The sequence below is a fragment of the Octopus sinensis genome, linkage group LG23, assembly GCF_006345805.1.
Source record: "Octopus sinensis linkage group LG23, ASM634580v1, whole genome shotgun sequence".
In the NCBI taxonomy this organism is placed as follows: Eukaryota; Metazoa; Mollusca; class Cephalopoda; order Octopoda; family Octopodidae; genus Octopus; species Octopus sinensis.
In genome coordinates this window covers 930,675-938,174 of record NC_043019.1, presented here as the reverse complement: position 1 = coordinate 938,174, position 7,500 = coordinate 930,675, and the positions used below count along the sequence as shown (strand labels likewise).

The 7,500-nt window shown below is 37.8% G+C and overlaps 1 protein-coding gene across 4 annotated transcripts in view; it reads left to right on the top strand.

Moving 5' to 3' along the window:
* LOC115223637 (somatostatin receptor type 2-like) overlaps positions 1-7,500 on the top strand; it is a 149,615-nt gene that overhangs the window by 139,822 nt on the left and 2,293 nt on the right. For all 4 annotated transcript variants that reach the window (XM_036512348.1, XM_036512350.1, XM_036512349.1 and 1 more), the window contains one exon: positions 7,232-7,500. This exon is cut by the window's right edge and continues 2,293 nt beyond it. The gene's annotated coding sequence lies outside the window, so the exon portion shown is untranslated. The remainder of the gene's footprint in view (positions 1-7,231) is intronic.

The window sequence follows — 7,500 nt, the reverse complement described above, 5'->3', positions numbered from 1 at the left end:
AGAGTTGTGTTTACGGAAGACCAGCAGTCTTCAAATTTTGGCACAAGGCCTGAATGTTTTTGTGGTGGGTGGGTGGGAGAGTAGCAGATTGTTAGTCAATTACGTCAACCCCTAATCTTAACTGATACTTCGCGAACCAGGAAGATGAAAGCCAACACCGACCTTGAAAATATCTGAACTTAAAACCTAAAGAGACATACGATATGCTGCTAAGCATTCCGCTCGATGTACTAACGATTCTACCAAACAACAGTGGCTATAAATGCTTCAAATCGTAACTGATTTGATGTGTTATCGCGTAAATATTTTGCCTTGGTGTAGCAAATTTTCTGCTTAATACCACAGATTTGCATGTCAGTTGTTTGATCTTAACCAGTATAGCATGTCCTTTTGTGGCTGACAGTATGTGCATCTCTGATCACCAGCAGAAGTAGTTGGGGGAGTATCATACACATGTATTGAGAGGAATTCTTTGGGGATTTGAATAACTCAACTCTGGAAACATGGGTGTTTCATTCAACATCCTTAAACAATTTTTATTGAATAGCTTTTGCAGATAGTACAAAAACTGAATTAGCAAAGCTAGACAGAATGACTAGGAAGGAATTCAATATGAATGGAAGACTTCACCCAAAGGCAGGAGTGACATGATTATACTTACCTAGAAAGGAAGCCGGAAGAGGGTTAATCTCAGGAGAAGACTGCATGGAGGTAGCTGGAGTAGATATAGATTCCTGTGTAGGTAATAGTGAAGAAAGTTATAAAAAGCTGCTAGAATTACAGCAAGACACAGGGAAGCAAAAACAATGAAACAAATTTAGTAACGGGAAATAAGAACAAAAGTTATCCGACTGGTAGGAGAAGGCGCTGCATGATAGATTCCCAACGATTGTTGCAGCAAATTGTAGTAGTGAGACATTGGTTACGGTTGCAGAAAGGAAGGTTGAAAAAGGAGACAGAAAGTGTGTTAGTAGCAGCACAAGATCAAACTTTAAGGACTAATTGGATAAAAGCCAAGATAGACAAAGAAACAAGTATGTAGGTTATGCACATTAAAACAGGAAAGCGTTACTCATATATTAAGTAAATATAGCATGCTGACACAGAAAGAATACAAGAAAAGACATGACAACCCAAGGAGAGTAATTTACTTGTAGCCATGTTGAAAGCCAGGATTTGAACATATTGATAAATGGTACGAGCATGAACCTAGTAGGTACTGAAAAAACATAAGATGACGTGTGTCTTAAACATTCAGACTGACAGAGTATTAGAAACCAGAAGACCCGACTTAATAGTAGTAGATAAAGAGAATAGAAAGGGCAAGATAATTGACTTTTCAGTCCCAAATGATGAAGCAAACCAATATGAGGGGCATAGAAGAAATGGCAAAGTACCAGGACCTAGACACTGAATTACAGAGACTATGGAAAGTGGTGGTAAAATGTATACCGATAGTTATAGTTGCATTAGGAACTAAACAGTTGAACAGATGTATTTGAAAGGATGAATAGAGGAAATAGGTATAAAGATTTGAACAGATGGATAGAGGAAATAGTCATAAAACCCAATTCAGTACAGCTCCAGAAAACAGTGTTTTTAGGGACAGCTAGGACACTTAGGAGGGTTCTTGGCATCTGCGATTACTTGTTTTTTTTCTTTTCCAACAGTCTAATCTGTTGTGTGTATATGAATAATAATAATAATAATAATAATAATAATAATAATAAGGAAGATGTGGAGGGATTATAATGAAAACGATGATGATTATGATGATGATTATAATGATGATAAGGATGGTGCTGGTGGTCTTGATGTTGTTTTTGTTGTTGGTGGTGGTCGTGGTGGGGGGTGGGGGTCGTGGTGGTTGTCGTGGTGGTGGTCGTGGTCGTGATGAACGTATATAAGAGAACTGGCTTCAGTATACAGAAGAAAAAATGCTTCGAGAATGTCAAAGTGGCTATAATCTGAGATGAGCCAATATTCACACAGAAGATTAAGGTTAATTCAGCAGATATTATCCTGAAGGTTCAACGTAGAGTACGTTGCCTCCTAGTCGATATATCGGTCACAAAAGACTATAATAAACGTGCAATAAATGGCAGATATTGGATGTATGATCTGTGGCTGTGGTTAAGAAACTGGATCTTGGAACATGAAACTGAATGGCTAATTATAACCTATTTCTTTATTGCCCACAAGGGGCTAAACATAGAGGGGACAAACAAGGACATACAAACGGATTAAGTCGATTGTATCGACCCCAGTGCGTAACTGGTACTTATTTAATCGATCCCGAAAGGATGAAAGGCAAAGTCGACCTCGGCGGAATTTGAACTCAGAACGTTGCGGCAATCTAAATACCGTTAAGCATTTCGCCCGGCGTGCTAACGATTCTGCCAGCTCGCCGTCAACCGCATAGGAAGAAGCCTTGAGGACGAAGTTGATAATAATACGGATTGATAAGACTCAATTAAAAAAATGTGATTAATAATTACATTAATACATCACAAAAATAGTATAAGTATAGATAGTATAAACAGGTATAAATAGTATAAACAATTTCATGAGCGTATCATTAAATGTGTGTTTTATTGATTTTCTGCCATACAAAGACAGAGTAGGGTGACTGTATCTTTCAATGACTCCCTAGTAAATTTCACAGGTAAAAATAGAATTATTTTGGTACCTTTTTTCCGCATCATCTTTTACGTATTTGTCGACTCATTTTTAAAATTTGGTTCTCGCTAGCAATGCCAGCAGACGAATCGATGTTGGTATCTTCGTTTACTTCAATGAACATTGCATGATATTGAATTTTATAATAGACATATTTGTGTTAAAATAATCTATTTCTCTGTAGAAATATTATTTCTTGCTAATATTATATTATAGACTGGAAATTGTAACTTGAAGGAGAAACTTGGAGATAATTTCTAGAATGTCGAGTGAGAACATAGAGCTCCACCCTGGTCGTTGATACGTATGCTGTATGGTTAATATAAATGGGTTAAAGGATTAAGAATAGATGTATTTAAACGAAAGTGCTAAGGAAAGAATGTCATAATAAAAGTGTGACAGAATATTGATGAGACAGAGTTAGAGATGAAATAATATTCAGTTATGGAATTATCAACATGAATGAAAAAAGAATTTGGTAGAATCTAATAATCGGACTGCAAAAGAGCTGAGAGCAAATCTTGTGTAGTGTAAAAATAAAACTTTATGGTGCAAAATCTGTAAGAGATTAGATAAAAATTATTAATCCATGAAATAATAAGCTTAAAGTTAAATTCCAAGGAAGCTAGCAATACATGCAAAGGTTTCCAAGGAAATCGTAGCATGTAATCACGAGAAAAACTATTGGTGCAGAAAAAATTTCAAATGGATAAAGGCGACAACGAACTTGTGCTGACTTTGCAGTGTTCCCAATAATGATTTAGTAGATAAAGGCGGTGAGCTTGCAGAATCGTTAGCACGCTGGACAAAAGAAATGAGCGGCATTCCGTCCGTCTTCACGTTCTGAGTTGAAATGCCACCAAAGTCGAAATTTGTTTCATCTTTTTGGGGTCGATTAAATATGTACCAGTCAATCACTGAGATCGATATAATCCACTAGACCAGGGATGTTTTTCCTAGTGGGCCATATTATAAATGTATGTATGTATATGTATATATGTACGTGTGTGTGTAAGTCTTTGTGTCTGGGTTTGTCCCCCCACCTCTACTTGACAACTGGCCGTAAGTTAGCGGTTCGGCAAAAGATTTCGATAGAATAAGTATCAGGCTTCAAATAAAGGAAAAAAATAAAGTCTGTGTCCCAGCATGGTCGCAGTCAAATGACGGAAACAAGTAGAAGATAAAAGATTTTATTTCCAATTTATTTACAGCTCAAAAAATTTTTTTTTAAATAATATTCAGTTATTTACTTTTTTCTCTTCTCCCGCTAGTTATTCTCCCTCCTTCAGTAATTTTGTTTCAAATTAAAAAAAAACTGGTAGTAAACACTAATGGTGTTATTTATTATTAGCGTAAAAACCATTACGTAATTTTTTCTGGGTGAGAAAATTGGAAAGCAAAATAGTGACAGCAGATGGCAGCAACCATAAATCTTTGGGCTAGAGAATACGAAGGATTGGTAGTGTGGTCGGAAAAAAGGGATAAATGTAGCATGACAGGAAAATGAGTAGAAATTCTTGGCAGTGGTTAAAATTTGGCATAGCCTTGAAAAGAATTGTAACAAGAGACGGCATTTAAAACAGAAAAACGGGGCCGTAACGGTGAAGTATTGGCGGTGTGTCGGATAAAATTTCAGATGGATAAAGACAACAAAGAAGTTTTAATACGTTTTGCAACGCTGTCACTAATCATCTCCTAGATAGCTCCCGGTCACAAAAATTAGAAAAGGATAAATCAGGTTTAATCGATCTCAGCGGTTGTATTGTCTGTATAATGTAAAGCCGAAATGAAGAACTGTAATTTCCAGCTTGGCAAAATATCTTACTGCATTAAGTTAATTTTTATATGTATATATGTATATACATATATATATATACATATATATATATATATATGTATATATATATGTATATGTATATATATATATATGTATATATATATATATATATATATATATATACATATATATATAATATATATATATATATATATATATACATACATACATACATACTTATATATATATATATATATATATATATTCGAAAGTAAAAAAGGTCAACTTTGTTCATATCTGATTGTCTTAATCGATTTTGCTCGGTCGTAAAATATGAATCCCAGTACGTATATCATAAATTACCTTTTACTGAATTTTTTTTTCACTTTTTCTATACAATTTTTTCGTTGCTGATGATTCACCTCTCGGTTGCTGGAATAAACGAAGTATTGCTTTGCTAGACGTATACCCGTGGGGGTACACGAAGCCACATATCGTGTAAACATAATTGGCGCTTTACCACTGGACTAATGCAATACTACAATTGTTGTTTTTAGTCATTTTAGAACCATTATACTAACAGAGATTGTCGCGTGTTGTTAACGTGATTAGAATTATAAAATCCGAGAGAACGTGAATAGTTCTCTTTTTTGTTTGGAGAGGAGGAGGAAGAGTAGATGTCGAAGCAAAGAGGGCATTAAGTAGTAGCGTTTAAATTTGGGGTTGCGGGATATAGGGGTATGAATCGTACAGGTAGCCTTCGAATTTAGCTACTCAAAAGGTTTTTTTTTTCAAACCAACATTTCTTCTGCGCCCTTTTCAAGCCTAGCCAGGATCATGGGCCCGGTTTCCTGGTTTCTGTAGCGTATGTGTCCCCCTCCCCCAGCTGGACAGGACACCAGTCCATCACAGCGTTACTCAAGAAACAGGAAGAAAGAGTGAGAGAAAGTTGGGGCGAAAGGGTACAACAGGGGTCACCACCATCTGCTGCCGGAGCTTCGTGGAGCTTTTAGGTGTATTCGCTCAATAAACATACACAGCACCCGGTCTGGGAATCGAAACCGCGATCTTCCGACCGCGAGTCCGCTGCCCTAACCATTGAGACATTGCGCAACGTGATATTCCTAAAAGAATTGTTTCACGTTATCTTGATGTTTATAGTTACTTACGATGTCCTTGTTATAATTTCTTATACTATTCCTCAGCAGTCTATCATTTTGTTTGTGGTGTATTATTACTAGTGTGGAGGCACAATGGCCCAGTGTTTAGGGCAGCGGACTCGCGGTCATAGGATCGCGGTTTCGATTCCAAGACTGGGCGTTGTGAGTGTTTATTGAGCGAAAACACCTAAAGTTCTACGAGGATCCGGAAGGGGATGGTGGTGATCCCTGCTGTACTCTTTCCCCACAACTTTCTCTCACTCTTTCTTCCTGTTTCTGTTGTACCTGTATTTCAAAGGTGCCAGCCTTGTCACACACTGTGTCACACTGAATCCCCTCGAGAACTACGTTAAGGGTACACGTGTCTGTGGAGTGCTCAGCCACTTAGACGTTAATTTCACGAGCAGCCTGTTCCGTTGATCGCATCAACTGGATCCCTCGTCGTCGTAACCGACGGAATGCCATCATTATTACTACTGTTGCTTGAAATAAAAGCTTCTTCATTCGCAGCGGTATATTTGACTGGATGGCCGTGTTACTATATTGAAACTGTTTTATGTTGGTTGTGTGTTACGCCTAACACAGCTACGGAATTTCAATTTGTGTAAAACTGAATGACATAATATGGAGACTGATATCATATATATTTCTTTACTACCCACAAGGGGCTAAACACGGAGGGGACAAACAAGGAAAGACAAAGGGATTAAGTCGATTACATCGACCCCAGTGCGTAGCTGGTACTTAATTAATCGACCCCGAAAGAATGAAAGGCAAAGTCGACTTCGTCGGAATTTGAACCCAGAACGTATCGTCAGACGAACTACGGCTACGCATTTCTCCCGGCGTGCTAACGTTTCTGCCAGCTCGCCGCCTTGAAAAATATATATATAGAGGCAGTAAAGGACATACGCCCCTATATGACTGTGTGTCTATGTGTGTATGCTCTATGTTCTTCCATTTACAGTAATGAGTGGAGGCGCAATGGCCCAGTGGTTAGGGCAGCGGACTCGCGGTCGTAGGATCGCGGTTTCGATTCCCAGACCGGGCGTTGTGAGTGTTTATTGAGCGAAAACACCTAAAGCTCCACGACGCTCCGACAGAGATGGTGGTGATCCCTGCTGTACTCTTTCACCACAACTTTCTCTCACTCTTACTTCCTGTTTCTGTTGTACCTGTATTTCAAAGGACCGGCCTTGTCACTCTCTGTGTCACGCTGAATATCCCCGAGAACTACGTTAAGGGCACACGTGTCTGTGGAGTGCTCAGCCACTTACACGTTAATTTCACGAGCAGGCTGTTTCGTTGATCGGATCAACCGGAACCCTCGTCGTGGTAACCGACGGAGTGCTTCCACACAGTAATGAGGATCAACAGGAGAGGACGACGATAATAACGACGACGATTAAGCCGATGATGATTCTGTCGATGATGATAATATGGTCGTCGTCGTGATAATGATGGTGAAGAAAAAAAAGTGAGAGAGAATGGGAGAAATTTGCCAATGAAATATTTTTTATTTCTAAATTGAACATGTTTTTAAAAATAATTTTATTATAAAAATTATGGATATTAAAACTAATTATGTTTTTCTTTTTCTTTCTTTTTTTCAAAGGTTGTTGAAATGTAACTGAAAGAACCTCTAATCCACCCTGAAGAACGCAGAAACAGCTAAAATTCGGCGAATAGTCGAAATCGAAAATATTTACGGATAAAACACATATTCGTATTGATTTCAAAGGATCGTGCACATGACACCATATATATCGAATAACAATATTTTACAACTGATATTTCAATGTTACCAAATAAAATGACAACAGCAAGGGAAATAAAAATGATTAATTGAAAGAAATTCGATTATCCCGAAACGCCAAAATAAGA